At 37.8% G+C, this 27,667-nt stretch overlaps 1 long non-coding RNA gene across 1 annotated transcript in view; it reads left to right on the top strand.

Annotated features, from left to right (window-relative positions):
* Positions 1 to 25,116, top strand: part of LOC141740147 (uncharacterized) — a 95,958-nt gene extending 70,842 nt beyond the window's left edge. The window contains exon 6 of the long non-coding RNA XR_012585895.1: positions 23,801 to 25,116. This is a non-coding gene — a long non-coding RNA (uncharacterized LOC141740147). The remainder of the gene's footprint in view (positions 1 to 23,800) is intronic.
* The last annotated feature ends 2,551 nt before the right edge of the window (positions 25,117 to 27,667 follow it).

Genomic DNA, 27,667 nt, shown 5'->3' on the forward strand with positions numbered 1-27,667 from the left:
GGCAGTATATGCTCCAAATCTCTGGGATAAGACACTTTTTACAGACTGACCACTTTTACAACTAATCACATATGTAAAAATTCAGATTAATAAACTCACATGTCCTTCCAGGGCCCTTGCTCCAGCTTTGCTTACGTGGTGTGGGCAGATTTCCAGTCTCTGCAAGAATACTTATTGTGTGGACATTGGATCTGTTGCTTGTCCTCAGAGGTGTGTTGAATTCGAACAACTTTTGTGGTTCTTCTCACTGGCTGCCTACTGCACAGTCAGGTCAGTTAGTCATCTCCTACACTTCCCAGGAAGTCACTTCCCACAGTGACCTTGAGATCTTGTAAACAGGTTTCCTTTGGGAAATATTCCAGCCTAGTCAGCCTTGTAAGCACAGGAGCATCCTTCCTCTTCAAAAACTTATACTATTTTCATTATTTCTGTTGTCACATTCTGCCTAATAATGCTACATAATACTGAATAAGAATTCTTAGAAATATTTCCCATGTTAAAGCAAAGCAAGAAACTAGAATCTGGCAAATGTTTGGGAACTGGAACTTTGAATTACAAAATAGGTGTAACCAAAAAAATCCAAATTGCTAGAATGACAGCCTTTCCAGTCACAAAATACTTCTACTTTCAGTGGGCTATTATTGCCAAAAAAACCCCAAGGATTTTTTCAAAAAAGGGTCCTACCTTTTGACTAGACACTTTGATTCAGTTGTCACGGTTGTTTGAGAAATTACGTAGAATACATATATTTTTAGGTAAAGAAATAAGATGTTAGGAGGCAGGAAAAGATCTATTCTGCAAAGATTAGTGAAAAACAGGTACAAACATTACTCTCTGCCTGCTCTTTTCCTAAAAGTATACATTTAAAGACCTGTGCAGAACTTTCACAGTGGAAGAGACTAAGTCTTTTGCCTTCCTTCTCCTTTTTCTTTTTAGTTTGGTTTCCCCATATCCCACTGTTTAAAAGGTGGCCCCAAGTTTGTGTATGTGTGTGTGTCTGTACATAATGACATATTTAATAACGTCTCAATTAGATATGTATTGTAACGGGCTCATTACTATAAATGCAAGTGATTGGCCTCTATTCTGCTACAGACCTGAAGTTAATCAGATAAACTTCAAAGGGCAAACTGAAGGATTATGCCTTACCTCATGAGGAAACAATCCTTCCTTTGAAGTACCTGTTGGCATCCAGAAAGTTCTGTCAAGTCATCAATACATTTTAACTACTTTGGGGGAGTTTCTTACCTTTTTCCTCTGTTGTAAAAAGCCTTCCTTTTTCTCTCATGTAAATATTCTGCTTAGCCCAATGAGACCTGGAACCCCAGTTGATACCATGACTACCGTCACCACAGCCAGAATCAACTGATCATCAAACATTTTCTTTTCAATATCCCAAAGATGTAATTTGGCTCTCCATAAGTTATACGAATATAGCTAGAAAATAGTGATGATATTAGGAAGGCTTCACCTTCCAGTGCCCATACAAGCATTAACCAGGGTAATCTGTTTTAATTCAGAATCAATTTTTCTGAATATATGAGTGCTCACTCAGTTCAATGATTAAATAAAATCTCAGAGCTAAATAATACTCCTGCATTTTACTACTACCAGTAGTCAGGCATTCTTTCCTCTGTTTATTCAACAGCAAACCACTGTTATTTGCAAAACAAAAAAACAACACAGTGAGAACATTGAAATCCTTTCTCTTTTTTTTAACCGCTCAGACTAAACTACACAAAAACAGCCAGTCATTTCTTCCCTGCCAACTGATTATACAGCCATGTTGTTTGAAAGCTTGCATAATTTACATTAGCATGCCTAAGATCTCAGGTGACTATGCCTTTGAGGCCAGCATGATAGCCCCAGTGGACCAAGATTTGATATTCTTCCCAATATCTGACCCTTTTTTCCTTGTTAATTATAGGCAGACTTCCCTGGCCTGGGCCCGGATCTGCACCTGTTTCCCATCTCTGAGCAGCTGCTAATTAGGTTGCAAATGGTGGGGCTGGGCAGAGCCGGCCACACATGCTTCAGCAGTCTATTGATCAGATTGGCGTGCCATGCATACAACAATTATTACCTTCTGAACCCACTTCCCACAATAATAGCTGCTCGCAAACACCACATTGCATTGAAATAAAAAGTGTATCACTTCTTATACTGGTTATATGTAACAACACTGCTCCAGTGGAACAAGGGACAGTGGAGGATGGATTTTGGATTCAGAACTCCCTTGTGCATGGAGCACTAATGAATTTCTTGAGTTTTGTATATTTACCATGGAGGTGTGACTCCAACAGAGCATCTAAAAATACGATAATGTTACAATGACATTTTATAATGTTTTTCTCAAAGTCATGTGTTTGTCTTTTTGGTCCCACCACAAAGCAACATCTGAATCTTATCTTGAAAATGGAGTTGTGAATGACCTTAAAAATCTTGTGTGGAAATAATCCTAAAAGAATTATTTTGATTCATGGTACTCTATGTACTGAAACTCAGAAGAAATTCACATATGTAAGAATATTGGAATCAGTACAGCATTGGAGGAGTAACTGGTGATAAACCAGTATACATCAACTGAAGAAACAGCTTCTCTTAGACATTTAAAATGAGAAAATAATGGTGAAAAAAGTTTCATCTAATGTTGGAAGCTAAAATGTAAGTTAAGTGGACATTTCTCTCACTTTATTATAAATGGCATTCAGACACCCATCTCAGATGCAGACTGTTGTGCTGTGCACATCTCAGGTTGGATGAGATTAATCCCACACAAAGAATGGCACATAAATACATGTCTCAAACTTTCCCAGTCTTGTCCAAAGAGAGTAGGTTGATGACATCATCATGCTAATCCTAGATCAGTGCACTTTCCTCTAGGATAAAACACATTGTATTGAATCATAGAATCATAGAATGGCTGGTGCCCTTCCTGATCCTTTCAGATTGACCTCTTGCTATTTATTTCTCCATGGAGTAGAATTCAGTTTGAGTTTAAGGCAACTGAATGCAGGTGTCTACATAAGCATTTTTATAGATATGAAAGATGTATAATTATCTGTTACAGTTAATGGAAACCTAGTCAGTACAGTCAAGGGAGGACAGTTTAACTGTCAGTTTGCTTAAATGTAAGAATTTGCCGTGATCTGAAATACATTAGAGCATCAGAGACATTTACACTGATCTGGCAAATGTGATGTCAACACTGTGTGGTTCTCATTATTCTGGAGCAAGAGCTAGAAAACTAGTGGACATGGGTATTTCAAACACTAGATGTGTTTATCTACAGACCTCTATTCATCACTTATTTAATTACTATAATAGGATGTACCTAGGGTACATCTAGATACCTGCATGGATATACCTAAACTTAGTTGTCCTCAGCTGGACCTGAATATTGATGCATAAGCAGGATCATTGTTTAAATGATGACATTTAATTCTGAGTAAGATACTCTAGAGTATCCAAGAAGTCTGCATGAAACCAAAGGGTATGTCAGAGATTAACACCTTTCTAGAACAGCAGCTGGAGATCAGGTAAAATGCTTCACTGAATCTAAAGTGCCATTAGACATTAAGAGGATTGAATGCCGCGCTACAGCAGCTAGATTCACTTGCCTAAAGACAGGTTTCTACTTAAGTTTAAGGCATCCTGAGATACTGTGCCTGACTTTCAGCTACTGTCCAGGTCTCATGTGTGTTCTGTGTAATACCTGCCAGCCCCATGGGGCTAGTCAGCTGTCCCAGGGCACTTGAAGTGGCACTAGACATCTCATTTTAGGGAACTGAATCCAACCCTGTGTCTAGAGTTGCTTTGTGCAAAAGGTCTTGAGAATATTATTCACTGTGAAGTTGCTTCATCCCAACTAAACTGGGATGGATCGTCACTGGGACAGAATAGGCAGCATCTCAAAACAATGGGCTTAGCTCTAGAGTAATTTTCAACAATTTAAGCTGAAGTTTAAAAGTGGCAGTGTCCTTGGTCCTCAAAGAAAAAGGGAAATACCTTAAAAGCACAGAAATGCTAATTTATTTGCACCCCTTATAACGAACCATTATGATTTTTTTTTTATATTTCAGGGAAAAAATAAAGATTGGCAGCCCAAACAGTGTAAGAATATGAATGTTTCAGAGCAGCTGAAAGAGGAGGTTATCATGGAAAGAGTTAGGTAATGCCATCCCATGCCAAGACAAGACTAGAGTGGGTGGGATAAATTATCCATGAAGTGTATAGAAATCCTCTTGGCTTTCTCACACTAAATTCACAGCTTTTGGAAACCTAAAAATATGTGAATTACTCAAAAATTTTACATATAGATAGGGAAAATGTGATATAGAGAAGTTAAATTGACTTGCTTGAGCACGTGTGAAGGGTCTTTGCAAGTCTGGAAGGGATTCCAAATCTATATTAGTCTCCTAGATCCTGTATCCAGTCCACTGCACCATTCTTCCACCTGGCCGGGGACGTATATAATTCCACGTGGTCACAATCACAAATTTCAGTGGATCTTCCACTTTGGCCAAGTAAACATCATCACCTATGGAATGTATGACAAAACCTCCTCCATGATTCTAGATCTTGAATTCAAGAAAGCAAAATAAAATAATAAATAACATGCAAATATTTTTGAAATGGTTGTATCAGCAAGAGGAAGTGGTCTGAAATAGTCTGAGAAACTCGTGTGTCTTTACCCAATCTTACACCAACTTACTGTGGATAAAATACCTGTCACCTGCAAACTGAGATATCTGCAGTCCAAGGGATTCTTTGCCAAAGGAAATATTGTGAAGCAATTCTGCATAGAATGCAAAATAAATCAGAGATTTTCATAAACAGAAAAACATGTGAAACACCCTATAAATAATTCACTGAATTATTTGCTTGTCTTAGGATCTGCAGGCCAGATTCTCAGTTGGTGTAAGTCCACATCATTCTGCTGGCTTCAGTGAAGCTATGCTGATTTACATCAGCTGAGTAGCTGACCCAAAGTGTTGACAAAGAAAATGTCATCAGCGTAATAGGACAGGATATTCTTTGAAAAAAAAAGGAGTGACATGCACTGAAAACAGTAACAAAACAGTCACCAGCTGTCCGCAATCTTAATATGTCTGTGGATGGTGCAAACTAGATAGAAACCCCTTTGTGCAGGCTAATAGTGTGCTAGGAAGCTGCAGCAGGTGAAAACACAATAATCATCTTCCCATTTTTCAGGAAATAATGATCTGAAACAATAGTTGGCAGCTTAACTCTTGTCAGACTGTTGTTTTACAAAATCCAGCATTTCCTCTACTTTGAATTTGTATTAGCAGAGGATGAATCATTGATGCTGCCGGATCTCCTCATTTTTCATATACAGCAGAATGAATTATTTTCATATATCATGTCATGAGCTTTCTCTATTTTTACATTTTCCCACTGCAGTTGAATCAAAGTGAATATTTCATAGGGATTCCTTTTCTGTAGGGTTTGACCATAAATCAGATTTGCTGCAATCTATCTGCAGAGGTGACCTGTTTTCTCAAAGCTAACATGGCAAAAAAAAATCAATAACAAAAAAAACCCAACCCCTAACTACATAAATCCTAACCAAAATATTCTTTTAATTACAGATATACAGTAATTAATAATTTATAAATTGGCATAACTTACCTTTTATTAATTTTTTAAATACATTAAAATGTTGCGTAGAGTTAGCTTTAATATTTTGGACAGGCTTGGGATATAGTCTGAATCAAGCCAAGGAAAAAAGGAAGCAGAAAAGGTAGGGGATAAATTTATATCAACACATGACTGGATATGAGTGGTCATGTTATAGTTAAGTGCATTATGAAAGATTTAGGAAACTCTGGTCTTGGTTTTAGGCTTAAAGTAATTAGCAATTTTTGCATATATGAATCAGTGGAGATTCTGAATCTAACTTTAGGGGCATTAAAGTTTTTAACACAATCTCTTAGCTTGTGTTCAGAGGCAATGTAGTAAGGAACATCAGGGGATCAGTAAGTACCTGATATAATAAAGCAGTACTTGTACCCTTGCACTTCAGTGAATTGATTCTTCTAGGACTGAACCAGATTTAAACCCCAAATGTGGAAGCTGACCAAGATCTGAACTTATTGGCAGGTTCTAATAATTAATATGCCAAGGAGATTCAGGAAAAGCATTTGAAAAGAGAGAAAAAATGAGATTAAATGATAACAAAATTACTGCTGCTTTCTAGGTGGAACCGTGGCCAAGTATGACAATGATGGACTGTGATAGCAAGGAGCTGGACTTGATCATCAATGTCTTGTTCTTGGGAGAGCTGATCCAATGAGCAAGAGAAACATTTATGATTTGCAGTTGGTCAATCTATGATTGACCATCTATGGTTAAGTATCTGTAGTTAGCCCTTCTTAGAATTACCTATGAAAAATGAATTTAGCAGTTCCTGAGTTAAAAAAACTCTTGTTTACTTCTTGGTCTGGAAAACGTGATCACGGTTATCCAAATCAATAAGATATTCAGACCCCTTCTGCGTAGTCCATAAGAAGGCACAGATCCTTTCTCTCAACACAGATTATCCTCTGGACTGAGAACATGCTAAAATGTCAATTTTGAACCTGGGGGTGTTTAATCATGACACTAAAAAGCAAAATGCTTGGATGAAACAGAAACATTCTACAAACATCAATTAATCTCAGTAAGTATCTCATGACTTAGCTGATCCACCATACCACACAAATAACAAAGCACAAAGATTTCCTGAAAATTTAAGTTTGTTAGTGAATAACCTATGAGCATGCACACATACCCACACACAGATTATTATGCTGAGTACACTTTTTACTCTGAATTGCTTATCCGGTCCTTTTTTTTTCTCTGATTGTTCTATTATTTTACTCCACTTCCACAGTAGATAGGCACAGACAATGACCTGGTCTGTGAGTAAACCACAGATGCCTATGGCAGGATACTGACAAAATTTGTGCACCTAAATCTAAATCTGTCATTATCAGATCCTCTCTCCATTTATTGAAGTTTCTCTGGTGCTTGGCACTTAGGATATGCAACTGCTCTGAAGGGCTTCAGTCTCAACACACCAGATCTCCTTGGGCACCTAGCATCCTCCGGGATCACAAAATGGTGTTCATTCATTGCTATCAAGAAACTTAAAGCCAACGAGGAAATCCAAGAATGTTTATTGGATCAGGCTTTTGGTAAAACACAGCAGCAAGTGTACTCTCTTACAGTATAACAAATGCAAATTTACTGTCCCTAACCACTTGCAGGAGTTCAGACTTTTTGTGCAATCATCTCAAAACTCTCTAATGAACTTCAAGCAAAATGAGAGGGGTTAATTTAAACACTTTTTCCTCTCCCCATTCCAGCCAAGTGCCTGAAGAAATATAGAAAGCTAGCATCTTTCTTAAGCCTTCTCTTTGTCTCAGTTATTCTTTAATTCTTTAGTGACAGGGAGAATGGCTTTACCAGGAAAGCTAAGGAATCACCTCCAAAAGAAGCTATTAGTCATTACTTACTTAGACAAAGTGAGAAAAATGGGCAAAGAGGAAACAAAAATGGATCTCTTATTTTTTGGACACAATATTTCACCTTCTAGGTAGATGTAAATACCTAATAAAGCAGTGATGTAACTTCTTTCAGCTGTGTTTTGAATACACATTATAAAAGAAATATCTTGGATCCAGTCTTCAGTAGAGAGAATTGAAGACAGTCCAAAGAAACATCTCATAAAATACCAAAACATATGTTAAAAGTTTCAGTATTTGTCTGTGAGGGTTGGAATTGTAACATATCCTTCCCTTTAGCGTTTCCTGTCTGCTGCCTCTAGAAAACAACTTCTCCTGCATACTGCCTTCCCTAGGAAGATCCCAAACTTTGAAAATGAGCTTCTTGAAAGAGCAGAGTGACTCTGATTGAAAAATGTAGGGAGCAGCACAGACCACAGTTGAAATCCTTTCTTTGAATATCTGCCTTAAATGCACTGGAATTGTACTGACAGCCAGAGGGTTAGAAGACTGCATTTATTGATTTGCTTCTTTCCCCTTTAGCGGTTCAATTGGTTGTAACTATTTGGGCCCCAATTCACCAAGCACCATAGGTGTTTGGACCCATGCCAGTACTTAAACACAGATACATGAGCAAAACGAGGAGAGGAAGGAAGAGAAGGTGAGAGCCTATGCAACTTCTTAGTGAAGCATTAATTTTGTCTCTGTTGTAACCCTCCTTTTGTTGGCCACTTTTTTTTGCCACTTTTACCTGTGTGTAAAGAAGCGTGTAAATACACAGAAGATACACAGCTCAAAAGTAAAAAGCAGTTATCCATTGCGTAAATAAGCACAGAAGATAGCTGAGACGAATTAGTTGCTCTTCTAAGCATTGGTATGCTCACCATCACCAGTAAGACACCCAAGCTGATCAGTCAGAGGGTGTCAGTCAGCCTTCTTGATGTTCCTGAGAGGTTTTCCATCTTTTCCTTTATCATTTTATGCTGTTCTATGTTGTCTTTTTCCCTCCTGAATACTTGAGCTTCTTCCTATCTCCATTTCAGCCATCTTACCTCTGTTTGCAATTTTCCTTTTCCTTTCTTGCATGGTTCTACTCAGAACGCTATCTTACAGATTTTTTTCCTGACATTTTTAGACTAGATATTGAAGGAGGATCTGCAGTAGATGAGTTTACAAGGAATATTAATAAAACACATATCTTGATTGAATCGTCCTGTTTAATTTTCAGGTGTGGCTAAACAGATTCCTGAGGTTTTCTCGCTCAAAAGCAGTGACATGGGAATGCTACTAAACAGCTTTTAGGACCTGATTATTTATGACACACTTAGCGAAAGAAGAGCACATGTTGTTGTCTGCAAACATTGATGAAAACATACGTTTGGAATTCTCTGAAAAAAAAAAAAAAAGAAGAAAAAAACCAATTATACTCTTTTTTAATAATCCTGGTCATGGGCACTGAGGCAGGGATAAACAGAGGCCAGGAAATCATCACGTATGAAGAAATTGAGGTCTAGCTTTAGAAAATTACAAGTCCCATAAATTCTGTGTTATATCAAATGACACTAGTGACATGAATTACTCCCTACATGACTAAGCTCCCCTTTTAGTCAGTAACCATCTCCATTTAACCAGCAGAAAAGCTCCCAAGAACCTCTTGAAGATTTCTCCACTTCAGGGTGAAGCATAACCACATCAGAGTTGCCCTAGGATACCTGAGCCATCTGCATGCTCATGATGGGTGTAGTACAGGACCTACAGGCATGCCATGATCTGGAAAAACAAGATTGTGGGGGATAAACTCCGTCATCCCAAATGGCACTAGAAGAACATTTTTAGGCAGATGAACTATATTGACTAAGTTATGAACAATGGGAGCTCAGACATGCAGTACCTATGCAAGAACCTACATTGCAAACACCTAAATTTAAGTGTGTTAATCTTGAACTGAATCATATCCTAGGTAATTAATATGAAGTAGACATGCAGTAGTCAGCTGGCTAAAGACAAGTATTTAGTGCCATTTGGAATACCTAAAGTATTCCACCTGGACTCCAGCTGCAACTCTACATCTCAGACAGTGCTAGCAACCCCAGCATGTGTGGGCTATTAAACCGAGCCACTAAATTTTAGATGGCTAAAATTAGGTTAGATGAATCCTGCTTTCAAGGCCTCAGGATGCTACTTTTAAATCTTCTACACCCTATTAATCTGACACCTAAAGGCTAAGACTGGGAATAAAAATTATGCCCTTCATAGGCTTCTAAATGCAAGGGATACATTATTACTCCTCAATAGGAACTAAGGCCTGAGGATATTTTACATCCTGAAGTCTTACGGAGGCATTCAGTGTATGAGTTTCTGTAAGCATGAAATGTTACATCCAGACAAATATGATTTATAATAACTTTAGGTCTCTTAGAGAGGCATAAACTTGGTCAATGAATTGGGTGGATAGAATGAGGGACAGATTATTTATTCATAGGTGGTGCTACTTAAAATTGGTCATCATCATTTTTGCATGGTTTTAGTAGTATACTTTCAAAGATTGACTTATTCAAACTCTCATCAAGGTCTGATGCTACTTTTTTAAGAATAATCTATTATCTGAAGACTTTCTAACATCTTCCACTACTTCAGATTTCTGTAAAACTTCCATTGAAATAGGTTGGTTAAATTGCACTTTAACTTACTACATTTTGCTCCCAATATCTTGTCTGGTTCCCATATCCGACTGCATTTCCACTTCTGGATTTTGTGATAAAACCAAGCAATGAAAACTTTGGGCAAGTAAAGATGGGGTGAATGCACAGCAGACAGATTCAGTAGATTACTGAGCAGTTCAGTACGACAGCTAAGAATTCCTTCTACTTCTGCTGCTCTACAGCAGAACCATAACCAACATTCTAGCTATGTAAAAAATAACGACTGACATATTGATGCCCAGGAAACCTTTTGAAATCAAAGGCAGGTCCCTTTGCTCAAAGTTCTTGTTTGTATTAATGCTCTGTGCGTTAATATTTTGGCTATTTCCTTTTTCTTTTCTTATTAAATATCTTCAGTGATAGGTCCTTAACAATGGAATAGGTTACCTATTCCAAATCAAGTTTTTCTTAAAACCTTGTTGTTTATTTAAATACCTGACTTCTTATTCCTAGAAGGGAATAAGACCTTTTGACATGACATCATACTTCCAACAGCCGCAGTGTTGCTGTGTTTAAATGAGGATCCCTAAAAGATTGTCTTGGTTAGACAGTATTATTTTATTTTCCAACTTAAAGAAAAGAGGCATAAGGTCACAAAAACTAGAAGTCATTGGCCTTAGCTGTACACACCTGAGACAGGATTTAGTGTGAAACAAAGGACACAGTTCAACTGAATCATATGTCTAGGTCAGGTTTCATCACCCAAAGTTCCTTTATGCTCAAAGGAAACAAATAGGTGCTTCCAGCTGCGAATCATCTGATATACTTCGGATTTTTGTTTTGTTTTAGGATGAGATAAACCACTCTCTAGAGGCAAAAAAAATCATTTAACAGTGACTTCTTAGCAACCTCTGCTGCTAAACTACAGGCTAAGCAAAAGAGTATATTTATGAAGTTACCTAAGAAAACCTCATCTCCAAGAAATTAAAAATTTATCTAGTACCATGCTGAAGATAAGGAATAAAGACTCTATGTCTTCTCATTATTATATTTAGACACCAAATCCAGGGATTCACATAAAAAACCTCTCCAGCTTTTCCTTTAAATCTCTATTTCATTGCTATAACCTCAAACAATACTCTCTACATTCCTGTCATTTATAGTTAAGGTGCGTGTCTCTGCATTTTCTTCCCAATTACTCCACCTTCTCTATTCTCCCCTCACTTACGTAATACATTTAGTTTCCTCTACCTTTCTCTACAGGGAATCTTGGTATTATTTTTATACAATGTATTCTTGTAATTTTGACTCTGCCATGGTATCACAGCAGTGTGGGAAACTAAATGTATCTTCTGGGTAGTTCGGGCATTTGGAAAAGAAAGATGTTCTAAGTCAGCTGCATCTGAATCAAAAATCCAAGCTTTTCAAGTAAAAAAAAAATTATTAAGGGTATTAAACAGTTCATTGTTAAATAATTAAATTGTTTTTATTACTTTCATTTCCAATTGTTTCATTTGGGCTATTGTGTTATATTAAAATATTAAGTATTTATTGCACTAAAATGGTCTGAATGACTAAAACGCAGTATTTGAATATTGTATAAATATTTTTTAAAATGGATAAGATCAGTATGTTAATGGAAAAGGAAATAGATATACAACTTCTCCCTTCTCTTCTCATCCTTTTTTATTTATTAGCAAACTATGAGTTTGGGAATGAAAAAGTGATGTTTCATTTTTTCTTTCTTTGTAGACCTATTCCTCCTGTCAACAAGACCTGCTTATGACCCCCTAAGCCATGAATCAAAAGCCACAGAAATAAAGCATAAAAAGGCAATGTTTTCCTTATACACTTCACTGAGTAGCTGAGCCTGAGTGGTTACAAATCTGTAAATACAGTGGCTGAACTGGCACTTGATGGAAGCCACAGTGGTAAAAAGGATGATAGAAAGAAAGAATACACAAAAAAAAAAGAAATCACAGCTTAAAGGCTTACTCAAAGCTAAAGTGTAAGTCACTCATTTGTGTCCTGTTGTATGCTAATGAGCAGAACTCTGTACAAATTCTATCACCTTCTGATTAATTTTTGCTATTTCCTAGTCATCTGATCTTAATCTGCTACACTAGTGGATGTAGAAATCTATTTCATTCCGGAGGCCTCTACTCTTCCAGCATGTTGAGAAAAGTACTGGGACAACCTCTTCCTTTATTTTCCTTGAAGTATGGGATGCTCACCAGGAAAGAAAACAAAGCATTTGCCCATGCACAGACACTTTCACAGATAGAAGTGACCAGAAATTTTTCTTTCAATTGGTTCCATGCGAGAACTCAAAATACATCCACTCTTAATATGAACAGCAGTCAAAATGGGTTCTATCAACAAGTAGTAAACAGGGAACAGAAAATGTGCTTTTTGTAGTTAAGCAAACATTGAGCCAACTTATCTAAATAATGACAGTGCATTATTGTATAAAATATTTAATCTCCAATTCCAAACCTATTGTGACATTTCTATGTCTTTATTCTCCATTACTGAGAGGATAAGGTTAGATTATAGTCTTGCTTTAGAATTTGTAAATCTTGATGATATTACAACACCTCCCTGTCACAGGTAGAATGACCCTATAAGAGAACAGGAACCATCAGTATTTTGTGAACTATGTGAGCCATCCGTACTTATAGCTTAACCTGGGAATTTGGGTAAACCTGGGAAAAAGGCAAATATATTGGCAGTAATCTTGGTGACTGATTGTTTTATGCTGAAATAAAGCCTTGAAAGTAACATCGTTGGGTTGTATGAAAGAAGAAAATAATTTAAAATTTACAATGAAATCTCATCAACTTCATTGAGTCCACTTGTATGTCTGCAGGTCCGTCACCATTAAAATAAATATTATTTATAAATATTATTATAAATATTATTAATGCCACACAAATTTATGCAAACTTTAATTCTGTTCTCTGTGGGTTTCTTTACCTCCCTCATCCCTGAATTCTCTGAGACACCTCCAAAATGTGGCAATAACTGATGAGTAGAACCTACCACATGCAGGTTGCTCTCTCATTGTTTGCTGAGAAAGAGAATTTTTTTGGGCAGAAAAGTGTTTCATTGCATCTAGAATTTAACTTTGACTTTCTTTTTTTTATTTATTTAATCTACACAGTACTTTGAAAATGATAGAGCTTCATATCAACAAAATGTTTTACAAAAGGTCTTCTGAGGTCATTCAGCAGCATATGGACTTCATTTTTCATGGTCAGTAGTTACGTGTGGCCAGAGTTGCTCTAATTACAACTGTGAAGTGCTTTTTAACTCGGTACTAGAAATATTACGCTTCAAGTAATGCACAGGAAAAGGAGATAAGGAACTCAAGAACATCTGTTGTGGCTGCCCTCTACTTTGTCCATGCCATGAAGCAAACACCCTTCTGCAGGACCGCCCTCAAGGCTCCCTTCCAGCCAGCAACTCCATACGATCATATCAAGTATGGGATGTCCAGAACTGTGTAAATGTTTCTGCAGTGCTAGGCTGTAAATGTGGGAGGTACAGGCTTGGCTTCAAGGGAGCAGAATCAGTTGTCAATTATCTAAGACTCGACTGGTCTGCATTATCTACTTCAATATAGCTCTTCGAAACCTCTTTGTGCTGAGTACGCTACTGTTACGGACAATAGGATTGTCTTTAACTATGTAAACAATTCCTGGGTTTAGCCATGTAAAAGTCTTTATCAGTCAATATTTCTTCCACAAGCAATGGAGAATGAAAGGGCTTTTCAGAGAGTGATTCATCCTATTCTAACAGGCATATCTAAAATGGAAAGAATGGGTTGGTCTCTGGAGATGCCTGACTCCTGACTGCAGAAAAAGTCAGGAGTGATTTAGGATGGATGTCTAACTTTTAGACAATTTTATTTAGGCATGATGACTACCACCTAAATTTAGCTGCCCTGACTCAAAGGCTTGTTATATATGCAGAAAAGACCAATAAGATAAGTAGCACGTCCTCATTTCACAGGCAGGGAGGCATGTGGTAGAGAGGGCAGCATTTCCTTCAGTGACATAAGAACCCAAATTTCAGAATATTTAGATGCTTGCAAAAATGGGTCCAGTAAGATCAAGTAACTTGCATCAAGTCACACACAAAGTCTGCGTATAGGCAGGAACTGAAGCCAGCTCTCCAGAGCTCTGAGCCACTGCTCAACATCAACACCATCCGTCCTTCCTTCCTCAGCCTCATGACCTGACTAAACATCACTGTGAGGGTCCTTTTCTTCTCTTTTTTAAGGAAAAGCTGTGCAGGTCTCTGAAGTTAAGCAAGTTTCTTCTGCTTTACACATTTAAATTAAAATCTATTTAAGAAAAAACTACAAGACATAGTGCAATTTTAAAGTCATTTGGCAAACTGATTCTGTCAAGAAAGCTTAGTTTCATTCTGTTTGCTTGCAACAGCTTTTTTTTTCCATAACTCTGCTGTTCTTGTTCTTTTAATACATTTGGGAGGCCTGTCAAGGCCTATCCACTCTCTAAATAGCTTTGCAGATTAAATTTTTAACTCTACTCTCTTCATGCAGATGTATATTTCTGACAAAGAATTGCACTGACATGTCATCTCCCATCTTTCTCACAAGAGAGGAAATAGCTACGTGCCAGTACTGTTCGAAACTCTGACTCTCCCCAGCAAACAATAAAATAAAATAATTATAATTATAAACCCCTGCATCTAGAAAACCTACTACTTCTTTATTTGAGCCTTCACTGCGCTAATTTCATTTGTCATAGCAGTTTTGGGCTTTTTTTCCTCTTCACCTTCAACAACACTTGTAACCAACTAATGAGAAACTGGGGAATATGGGGCAGAAGAAAAATGGGATTTGTTGGTTTTGTTGCTGCTAAAGGCACACCTGAACTTCTAACCAAAGACAGTGCAGTATACCCAGACTAACCTTCAACTTTTGTTTTCTCTTGGAAACATTTTTTTCTTTTTTTTTTTTTTTTTTTTTTTACACATAAATGCCAAGAAAATCCTACTCCACTGCAGATGACCAACCTAGGGAAAGGGTGAAGGAGTCCTAGGAAGGAAGGTTTTTCTGATTTACTAGATGAGGATTGCCCAGTTAAGGACTTTTCAATAATGGTTGTTTTCTAGAAGGGGGCAATAGACAGTAAAGAGGCAACAAACTGAATTTCAGTGTACAGAATCCATCCCCGGATTAGGTATGTAAATGAAATGGGTCTTCAATGTGTCGTGCAGTTTGTCATCTTAGGTTCAGTTTCCTTCTCCCCACAGAATCAATTGCATGTAAATAGGTCGTTGCTTATGCATAAGTCATTGCTTATGAATTCGTATTATCAAAGACTTCTTTGGGACTCAAGATGCCTTTCTGAGACAAATATAGAGCAGAAATGGATGAACATGGAAGAAAAAATGCTCGTAAAGATAATGGGAGATCTCTGGGGTAACTTCACTGCATCTAGTACAAATGCCCATTAAAGAGCCTGAGCATTTATGGTCATAAATACTTACTCAAGGTGGGAAGAAATCAACAGGAATACTTCATGAACCAAGATTATTAAAAAATAAAGGAGGTTGCACTTTGCAGGAGCTGTTATATGACAGAATTGTTACTTCGACAACAATCAAGAAACGCCAGTTTTTGTCAGCTTAGGGTATTTTCACATTTCTGCCCGGTGTTGGAGGCAGGAATTAGGGTACTTCCTCTTCTCATTTTATTATCGTGTGCCCAGTTTGTGTCTCCCATTTAGAGGTTCAGGTTAAAATTTATTCTTGTAATTGGAATGCTAGGACAACTTTTTCCATTGGTCACGCTGGCAAATTTTTAATTTTATTTTTTTCTATATTATGTATGTATTCATGAGATCATTTCTCTGAGTAAGTTTTAGTGTATATATTGTTCACAACTGAAAATATTTGAAATTCAACATCTAAGATGTTTTAAAGAATAAATTTAAGTTAAAAAAAAAACGGACTCAATGATCTCAGAGGTCCTTTCCAACCATGAAGATTCTATATTATTTGCAGGCAGTAGGGAAATGTCTTAGCACAGGGCGTGTCATGCTTCCTTCCTTCCTAGGTTTATCACATAATTTTAATGAACAAATTCCCTGCTATTGTACAACTATTGGTAATGTTCCTGCTCTCCCCTGTTCACTTTCTCATATTACGGCTGAAAAATTTGGTCATGTACAGCAATCTGTATGTTTGCTATAACATATAAAGAAATGTCTTATGGCCAACAGTGTAGGACAGGGTGCATAGCTGACAGTTGTTTCTTCTAAACAAGACACCTATTATATGGTTGCCCATTTCTTCAGGAGATGGAACGTCTGGTCCTTTGCGCTCCAATATTCTTACCTTGTCCTTGTATTTTATGATGTCACATACGGTTATTCCGTGCATAGTGGCGTTTGTGTTTTGACTAAGAAAATGGTTTCGGAATTGGAGATTGTGACATCAGGTATGTTGTAAAAGACAGAAATGTCTTCCATACTGCTGTAAAATATACATTCAATATATAAATATGAAAATGTATAGATCCAAATTTAATGTCCTACTTGCTTTGCTATAAAGTATTAGCATATTAAGTTCTTATAGGTAATAATAGTATTTTTTTTAAAAAATCAAAATACATCCATATGTCAGATAAAAATTTACAGGCAATTCCTTTACCTATGTTATTGGAATATTTTTACCTACTTTTGTGCAGGCTTTTTATTAAACGTCACCTCTACATAATTAAAAACAATTGTTAAAGCAAATAAATGATTGTAAATCTTTAATTGCTTGCGATTAATACTAAAGTAAATATTTTCAATCTGAGTACTTAAACTCTCAGGAAATTATCTAGATGCCTAACTGCTAGACTATCCACTCTGTGCTGAAAATGTTGTCTCTGATCCCACTCTTCTATAGTATTTTTGACGAATTGCTCCTCTCTTCTGAGGTTCTGGGTTGTTCTTTTGATCAGAATCAGTTAAATCTGTGGGACTTAGAGAGTGTTTGCTATGAATTCAACAGGATCTAGATTTTGTCACAGAATTTGAATGAGTTAAAAACAATAACAATAGTTCATTTTGAAGTAATTTCCTTTTTTGCTTGTAGTATGCTCTTTTTAGAAGAGATTTTACTGAGAACTCATATGCTACTACATTTTTATCATTCTGAATGGACATAGGAAATTTGCTACTGAATGGAAGTGATACTTGTTCAGGTCTTGCCCTTAAAAAAAAAAAAAAAAAGCTTCACATTCTTTAGGATCATGGTTGAACATCAAACTTCATGACTATTCAAGAGAAGTCACATAAAAGCTCCATTACACTTTTACACATGGAACTTGAGCTAAGGAAAGGAAAAAGCCAAAACCCTCAGGGTTATTGATTGTTAAATATCTAAAAATCTTTTCAAACTCTGGCTTTCAGTGGCCTAAATGACCCATTCAATAAGTCTGTGGGAAACTGAGGAACTGAGAGAAAACACTTCACATTGGATCATCGCCCACTCAGCTGCTCAACTTGGTTTCTGACTATATGTTTTGAAGTGATGGAGTTCATTGCTCCACTAACTACTGTGTGTGATTATCTACTAGAAAGAAGTAAAGGTTTTCACTGATTTCTGTCTGGAAATGGGAGTTGAATATTTTTTTCAGATCCAAGTAAAAGCACTTGTAATTTTGTACAGAAATTGCATAATTACGGTAATTTTGTACAAAACTGTAATTTTGTACAGAATGTACTTCTTGTGTGTGTGTTATTGACCTCATCTCAGCCCATTAAAGATGTTAGTACTCACTGAAAATAAAGCATAACATTCAAAAAGGGGGACAAAATCCATTTTCAGTCTTATGAAATATGAAATACTACATCTGTTAAGCTGTTTAAATCAACTCGAGAATTTGGGGTGTTAAATACGTGATGCTTTTAGTATTGAGGCAGTGAATGGTAGAGTATTCAAACATACAGCATATACACGTGCACAAAATAGTCCAGAACCTGAATTACAGACATTAGATATTAAAAATAAGATTTATTACTGGGCAGTCACTCCTCATTGTTCTGCTGCAGTCTTCAGTCCTTTGTTTAACCTTTGAGAGGTGTTGAAATACATTGGCATCTGATGTGTGGTTTGGGAAGGAGCCTGAAGTAAACAAGGCTTTCTGTAGTAGAGCTTCTGAGCCAGTTGTGATGGAAAAGAGAATTAAAGGACTGAGTTAAAAGGTGTTATCAGTAATTGAAATACTCAGGGCTGGTATTTTCTCTGATTCATCTGCTACCATGAAGCAGGTGAAGACTTAAAACCACAGCTCAAGAGTGAACTCGACAATTTGTTGAAAAAGTGTTACATTTGAAAAAGCATCCAAATCTGTTTTGCTTTTCCTCACATCTTCCTTAAGGAATTTCAGTACAGAGCATAAGGTCTGTCAGAACAATATTTTAGAGGAATAAATCTATCAACAGCAAAATAGTTCCAAAATGACAGAAAAAATTGCATTTGCAAAATACTCTCATTTCTCTTTTTCTGCATCCATTTTAGTTCAAGGCACTGCAATTCCACATAAAACTTGACAAAATTTAAAGCACTAAAAGGAGATTATTTACATTGTTTCCATCATTTCTGGAAGACCTGCAGGGCTCACTGCTCATGGAAGTTCAAGTGATCCTATAGATCAGTTGTGCTCAGCACTGCGTGGACACACAAGCACATACACACACATGTAAATCCCTGCCTGTAAATCCAATATCTTCAATAAAAAGTCCCTGTTAAACAGAAAAGAAAAAAAGGAGGGGAAATCATAGCCCTTTGAAAACTGGTGGTCCCACTATGTCATGACAGGACAGCTGAACGACATAGGATGACTAAGAGTGGAAAGATTTTCACACAATGTGAGGATTTCATGTTCAACCTGCTAATTTATTTACTCATGAATTAATTTTAACTTTTCTGAGTGAAGCTGTAATAACTACCAGAGAAGAACTGAGGGATCCAGGTAGCAATTATGGCGGATTAAAAAAAAGTGAAGGTTTGTACCTTCACATCTATTCTCACTCTTGGTGTGTTATTTACAATTATATTTTGCAATTCTATTTCAGAGGGGCTGTCAGTTCACCTTTGAGAGAGATGCAATTGCTCTTATGTCACCTCTTATGAAAGGTTTAAGCCTGATATATGATAGCAAAGCAGATCTGCACAAACAGATGTACACTTCGTTTTGCCTACGTTAGTTATACTCTTTATGGCACTTGTAAATTAAGGAACAGAATGATACAGAAGAATATTAAACAAAACTGCTGTTATATTTGACTTGTTCCTGGCACCCATTTGGTTTTGCGTTGATCTATTCCCCTTCAAACCTGTTTCATGTCAGACCACCTTATTCCATGCTATTTCCCTTCTTACAAATATTGATCTCCATTGATCTGGACCATAGTGATTAAATATTTTCTCAAAGAAATGAGTATTTCTTTTTCCACCACGACCTTCCTCATCTGTGCAAGTGTTTTAGGCAAGCAATCTTCTGCTCCCTTTTTGGTGCAAACTTGACCTCTGTTGTCTTAGTTGGAAAATGCACTTGATTTCTAACAAGAGCTTTTCAAAATGTAACACTGCTGATTTGTTGGATAATGAAATCCAAATTGTTCCACAAAAAAAGGTGCAATTATACAGCGTGTAATACACAAATAAATTGACTTAATGTTACATTATAATGAAAACTGTGCAAAATCCTCTACACAAGCACAATAAAATAATAAAAAGTAATAGAACAGGTAATAGATGTAAAATAAATGCTAAAAAAGTAGTTCAAATCATTTTCATACCAGTCAAAAGATACTGAGAAGGGCGCATCCAATCACAATAAAACACCAGAATGAAACACTTCTAAATAGTAATATAAATTTTTGTGGACACTTCATGTCCCATGATGTGGAATTGACATATAGTTTGATTTTCTTTTTCCTAATGTAAGCCACAGTTTTACAGTCCTAGTGAAAACATTTTATTGCTGGGGATGTATTAGACATGGTTCATTTCCCTTCTCAGTATGGCTTTAATTTTCCACATCCATGGCTTGACACAGACCCAAACACCAGAAGATGGTTGTCTGCTATAAAGTGTTTGGTTTTCTTTGATTGCTTTACAATTTAATCTATAGTTCATTCCATTAACCCTTTCCATTTTAATGCCACAAAAGTCTTCCCCCTCTCCTTAATATAAAGATAAACTTCGCCTGAAACATTTATGCTCTCGTGTCCAGAGGATTTCAAAGAGAACAGGAAGGAAAGTGGTACTGGGGGGGATGAACTGTCTCTTTCCTAGTTAACTTCCCAATGGCCATATGTAATTGGTGAAATAATTGAATGCACCACAGCAACAGGGTTTTCCTTTCTGTTTTCATAATACATTCATAATTATTCATTCATTTGGTTTGGTCATATTCATACCAACGCACAGAGCCAAGAAAGTGCCACTGTCATTCTAACTTTCTCCTCAATCCCTGCTCTTCAGGGGGGGAAAGAAAAAAACCCATGTTCCCCGTCTGCAGTGTTGTCACATCCGATATCCCGTTCCTTTCGGCAGAGAAAGTGGATCTGGGAGGGTCACCAGATCAGCCTGTGCCTCGGGGCTCCTCGCCTAAAGTACAAAAGACTCGACTCAACTCACGTTAGTCATCTAGGTGGCCTATCGGTGGTGACGGACTGCCAGCTCGGTCTGTGGGCTAGCCGTGATAACTGCCTTGAAATGCTAAGTGCTTAATTAAGGACCTTTCATATCAGTTATTGAGGGCTCCATCTCCCATAGCCCAGGGCATTGTACTTTACAGAGGACTCCCCAGAGCCACAGCCAACTTTATTGCAGTGACAAGTTAAAAAAAAAAAAAAAAAAAAAAAAGGGGAAAAAAAAACGAAAGAAAGAAAAGAAACAAGTGGTTTTAATCCTCTTGCAAGCTCCCAAAATCTAAACACAAGCAGACAGCTAAGGCGACATCATGATCCCCTACTAAAACCACATTATTTTACTGTTTATGAGAATATTGCTTGCTCGTGTTCTTGGGTAAGGTATGGAGTCATCCCTGACAAGATGATCAGACCGCTTGTGTTAACCCACAGTCATATTTTGCAGTGTGCATCTTTTCCCTTCCCCGAGAACGCTCGGTACCAGCTGAAGGGACATGTTTATTTAAAAGCAGAAAAACCAGATGTTTGTGGCTAAACCTTGTATAATTAATACTTGCTTTTCATAAACAACAGATCCACTTCTGTTAAGGAAAGGAAGAAATATTTCACAACCGACTAAGCAGCTGAGGTTTGGAAAGAAATACCTTTTGTTTCTGTCTGCGGTAGAAGAGCCCTGCATAAAAGCAATTGGTTCCGTTTTTGATTACTCTTGAGGGTATCTATCAGCAGTAACTCTGCTGAAATCATTAAAGTTACACCGCTGTGAAACTACCATAAGGACAGAGTCAGACCCACAGCTTTCATTCAGCAGATTCATAGATGGGATAAACTTTTCTTATTGTACACCGATTTCATACCAGAATTATTCTTAATTTGCAGCAGTGTAAGGGAAGTTCAGAATCAAGACAAAGGACAGAATGTTGCTCCCAGTTGTTTTAGTGCCAAATCAAAGGACCACCCCTAATGTAAGCCTAGGTGGAAACTAGAATCAACAAGATTAATCATTATAATAACAGACGTAATTGCCAACTCACCCCCACCATAATGCAGCCGGGGAGATGGACGGAGTGCAAAACCAAAGTAATCAAAACCTGAGTAAGACCTAAAAAACTGCACGGGAAAAGCATTCTCTGTGAGTTAAACTTCAGTTTGTAGAGCCTTTTGGGACCTCCTGAGCCTGCAGTTGGGCTGGTCCAGGTGCTACAGGCTGGGCAGAACCTCATAAAGACACCCAAAGGGATGCACAGTTCCTGTGTCCCAGCAAGGAACATGTGTGTCACATTGCAATGCAGACATAGCCAACCCCCTTGCCCTCATCTCCACCAAGCTAACCTCCTAGGAAGCCAAGCAGGTACAAACAGTAAAGTAACTCAAAACATCCAGCAGACATAGGATGACAATTATTCTTTTCATATCTCTTCTCCAATATCCCTTTTTCTCCTTTTATTTTTTTTTTTTCTTTTAATCAACTCTCTTTGAATTCTTTGATGCACCTGCAGCTCTGCACCTCCTTAGTTGTCAACTGGTGTGGAAGCACTGGATGTCTAAAACGCCATGACGCCAATATAATCTATTTTTTAAATGAAAAGGACAAGTATTTAAAGGAAAATGATGCTTATTAAGCTTAACTAGAGTAATGTATTATCAGCAAAAGAACATAATAGTTTGAGAGCTACGGGATCTCCTTCCTCAGCCTGTATATATTTTAATACAGACCAAGGTTTGTATTTTGTATTTAAATTTAGTGATGGTATCCTAAATACACTAAATATATATCGTATTTTGTACATGGTCCTTTATATACTATATTTCATATACTAAATTGAAATATAATATGCACAGTTTATAATGTGTTATAAATAGCTTACGAATCGTAGTAATCAAAAAAATAGACCAAAATTATCCTGGGGCTTGCATAGGTTTCCACTAAGAGTTTGGGAAGGCTTTAAGTAGCAAAGATCAGTGTTATCTGAGATATACATTACTTGCATCTAGGAGAGAGATCCTGCAGCCTTGTTCATGTGAAATATTCTCATACTCCCTCTACACTTCACAATCTCCAAATAAAGGAGAAAAGATTAAACCTATTGCTTGTTCATTGTGGTGAGATCCTTTGAAATGAAAAAAGCTGTATAAATGGAAGATGTGATTGCTTCTTTATCTGAATTTGTAATTAAAGCCACTTCTTTTTCAAGGCAGAAATCAGGGAGCCTTCTCCTTGTGTACAGTTTTTCATGCCTAATTTAGCAGATTATATTTCTCCCACATCCTGTGACAGTTAAATAAACAGGCGTAGGAAATATCTCTAAAATCATTTAAGGTTCTCCATAAAAAAAGAAAAAAAAAAAAAAGAGGACGACATGCTGGAACACACAATATACACCCAGAAAATGGGAATATTAGGGCCGTTGTTTAATTTCCGAGACCAGGTTAGCGGGAAAATTATTGATGATGCAGAGCTTGAGCATCTGTGCTCACTCAACAGTGTGATACTGACAATTATTAACTACAAAACTGTTGTAGCGGGGTAAGAGTAAATAAGCTATCACTGCGGAGCTGCATGCGAGAGCCGCGTTCCTCCGGACCGTATTTTACGGCAGCAAGCTCCACCTGATGACAGCTACAATCAACAGTGGCTCCAGGCAGCTGCTTTGCTGCAGGCCACATTCAATTATGTCGGCCCGCATTAGTCCCTGGCGAAGCTGTCACCTTCCAGCCTGTGAAGTGATAGCATGAAGAGTCTCCTGAAGTCTCTGCAGTTCTGCCTTCAGTTCGGGGAGCAAGGGGAAGCGATGTGAAAAAAGACCATTAGCACTGTGACTGCTTGCAGCATTCATTTTGCTCATGGAGGGGAAAAAAAAAAAAATATAGCTTAGGTGAGCTGGATTCGGAAAGTTGTCTGGTGTTGGATAATTGCAGATATTTTTTTCCATAAAAACCTTTTTTTTTTTTTTCCCTACAGGGTTGGGGGTAGGAGCAGAAGCTGTTCCCTTTACTGGATACTGGATTTTCAGAGTTACTTGGCCTTCTGGAGAGCGTCTCAGATCATGTTTGCAGCAGCAGGGAACTGTGCTGTATATTGCCTCTTTACAATATTTTCCCAAGCAATCCCATGACATTTCGGGAGGTAGGAAGTCCCAGATGAATCTTAGGTTTTGTTTACTGAACAACTGTTCAGTATCTCCCCCCAAGAACCACTTCACAAAGCCTCCTGCTGGCAGGTGGGGAAGCGCATGGGCCATGGGGGGATTTTAAGACAGAGGAGAGGAGTTTTCACAGCCAAGTGAGTCAGCTTGTGTCAGGACCAAGGCAGCCTGGTGGGGGAAACAGGTGACTTTTCCACGTCACAAGCTCTAGATCTCTGAATCTCCATCATCAAGGCTGCAGGTTGGGTGTGTCAGACCCATGGCTGTGTAGCACTCATAGAATCATAGAATCATAACATTCTATTATACTATGATTCTATGATGCATGGATGTATAGCACCCAGCACTGTATGAACGCAAAGGTAGATGTTACACAGGACACCAAGGGATTTGTATTTTCTTCATAGTGTCATAGAATCATAGAATGGTTTGGGTTGGAAGCAACCTTAAAGATCATCTATTTCCAAACCCCCTGCCATGGGCAGGGACATCTCCCACTGGACCAGGTTGCTCAAAGCCCCGTCCAGCCTGGTCTCGAACACTTCCAGGGATGGGGCATCGACAGCCTCCCTGGGCAACCTGTTCCAGTGCCTCACCACCCTCACAGTAAAGAATTTCTTCCTAATTTCCAAACTAAATCTCCCCTCTTTCAGCTTGAAACCGTTACCCCTTGTCCTATCATCACACTCTCTGATCAAGAGTCCCTCCCCGTCCTTCCTTTAGGCCCCTTTTAGGTACTGAAAAACCACTATAAGGTCTCCATGGAGCCTTCTCTTCTCCAGGCTGAACAGCCCCACTTCTCCCACTACTGTGGCTTTGAGGTGGGCTGTGCAGTTTCCCAAGCCAGTGGGCAGCTCTGCTCATGTGCAGGACCTTCCAGAAAAACCTAAACTCCCTCTGCCCCTAAATTTCATCTTTCAGAGATACAATAGCACTAATATTGATAATAGAACATAGTAATAGTTTTGCAATAGAGATCTAGTGTGTATGTACTTGTGATAATAATGTACTAACATTATTTACTAATAATACTGAAGAGATAAATAATCAAGTAGCAGCCCCATCAGCTTCCTTAAAATGAAAAGCAAAACAGGTGGTTTTTTCCCCCTTAAGACAATAAAAGCCATAAGACAACTTTTGTTTTGTTGGGTTTTTTTCTCACAGTCATCATCAGCTTGCAATATTGCACCATTTGGTTAAGATTCTCTGTATTTCCTTTCAAAACGTTGTTCTACTTCTCTGTGTATTTTCCTTCATCACAGAAAGAATCTACTGCATTATAATTCAGTTTTTAAGGAACTGTTTTCAAAAGTGATTAATAACTCCTTCATAGAAATTACCGCATAGTCTAACGGGGTAAACTCCTGACATACAACCTACTACCTAAAAGATCTGCTGAAGCTCTTAGTGTCCTCTTTGAGAAATGTTACTTGGGACTGTAACATGCTTATAATATTTATTAATCATGTATTAGCCCTTTTTCAATTATTAATACAGGTAAACCTTAATACAAAGCATGCTTAGAAATGTCTTGCACTTAAGCTGTAAAAGAGGATGTGTTTCCTGCAGTGTTGGTCTCTTTGCAGGACAGGGATGTCACAGGAAAGAAGCTGGGTTTTAACAACCTGCCTTTGCCTCTCAAGGTTGACTGTTGTGTGCCTCAGTTTCCCAAGATGAAAAACAAATGGTGGTACAACTCTGTTTTGCAGTCCTGCTGAAAAATCTCAATTCTTTCCTTTCTGAGGAATCGCACGGCGAAGAAGCCCAATCTCATTCCGCACAATCTCACAGGCACAGAAACCTTCCCCTTTGCAGCTTTTAAAAAGTGAATATCATAACCATTCGCCTCAGCACAGCAAAATAAAACTCTAAAAGTCCTACTAAGCCCAAAAGAGCTGCACAAGGAACAGATTGAGCAAGTGCACCTGGGGATAAATGCATTACGGACTTAGATCCATTATCACACCTCTTCTCGTCACAGCCACTATCCGAACCCCACAGGAAATCATTCATTGAGACGCGGAATGTCATTTTAGTTGTAGCATTAATTTCCCAGCTGCTGGTAAAGATATATTTTGCCCCTTCATTGCGTATAAAAGAAAATGAGCACAACTCCATTTGATAACTTCGCTACTGGATGTAGGTTTTATTAAGGGCCAAGATCTCTGTAGTGTAAATGTTGGTAACATGCGTGTTTCTTCCTAAAGATGGGCCCTTTGATTTTATTGTCTCTCCAAGCAGTGAATAACATGCATTGACATGCTGATGACGAGGTTCCAAATGAAGAATATGGCCATAACGAAAATGATATTATTCTGTCCCCTCGAGGGAAGGTTTTGCTCTCAAATCCCAGCAGGAGGCACTTGTGATAAAACTCAATTTGGGACATTATCCTCCTCATGTTTATTTACTTTTCCCCTTTTTTATATATACAATCAATATGAAAATGGAGCCAAATGTATGTAATACCACATAAAACCAACTGTTTTCTCCCTCTCTCTTTTTCTTTATGCAGCAGATTGAATCCTAAAAGCTTCTACCAATCTGAGCACCGTGGAGCCAGGTTTTTTTCTCCCGCAGTAATGCAGATAAAAGGCAGAAAATATACTTGATAGCAGTATGCAGGCTGGTTCTTTAGTTTGCTTCGCATGGCCTATTTTAGATACCTGAGTTCAGATGAAACCTATAACCTAGACAGCTTCTTTCTTTCCACTGATTACTCAGAGACGCTATAATGAGTACCACGGATTTATATTTCTATGCTGTAAATGTTTGAATTTGGTGAGGTGAATCTTCACCCTATTGTCCAAGGGACTGGTGTTCTTGGAGGACAAGACCTGGAGCTGTGGCTCATAGAAGCTAGAAACATCTACTACTGGTAGATATTCCTAGAATCTACTATTATGGTTTTGTCTAGGTGAAAGAAGCACATCTGTCCATGTGGAGACCTTATAGTGGCCTTCCAGCATCTGAAAGGGGCCTAGAAGAAAGCTGGAGAGGGACTTTTTACAAGGACATGTAGTTACAGGACAAGGGTAAACAAAGGGTTTATTTTCACAGTGAATTTAAGGCAATCTAAGGCTGTTTTCAAAGGAAAGATTCCATGCTAACCTCCAGCTCTCAATCATCACCTTTGTGTCATCACAGAGCTCCTGAAATATCAAAATTAGCGTATCAGGAAATTAATTCTTCTGAATGCAAAAGAGATTTTACAAAAATCCATATTTTTCATCCAGTGCCTCTCCATTCTACCTGATCACTCAGCCACAGGATTGCCATTCAGGGTAAGGAAAAGGAACAGAATTGCTCCAGGATTGTTTTTGAAGGTATTGTTCCCTTAATTAGTTACATGGACTTAGACTAGATTCATTTATGCTCATCATTAAAGCATATTCTTAAAAACAATTCAGAGTAGAGCTCTTCCATTACTTAGTCTTTCCATGAAAGAAACCCTTCAGGAAAATCAGAGTCAAGTCAATGGGAATAGTTTATGCCAACACTGTGACAATGTTGTGAGCCCTCCACTTTCCAGAGGAGGAAATTCCATCAGAGAGGAATAAGTCAAAACCACTTATCACTAGGTGGCTGGAAATTGCCATAATGTGACTTGGTATCATAAACTCCCTTCTCTTCAAAAGCCTGAACAATGTCCATTTTTAATCTTCTACCTTTACATCTTTTTA

This window comes from Larus michahellis, chromosome 3, assembly GCF_964199755.1.
Source record: "Larus michahellis chromosome 3, bLarMic1.1, whole genome shotgun sequence".
NCBI lineage: Eukaryota > Metazoa > Chordata > Aves > Charadriiformes > Laridae > Larus > Larus michahellis.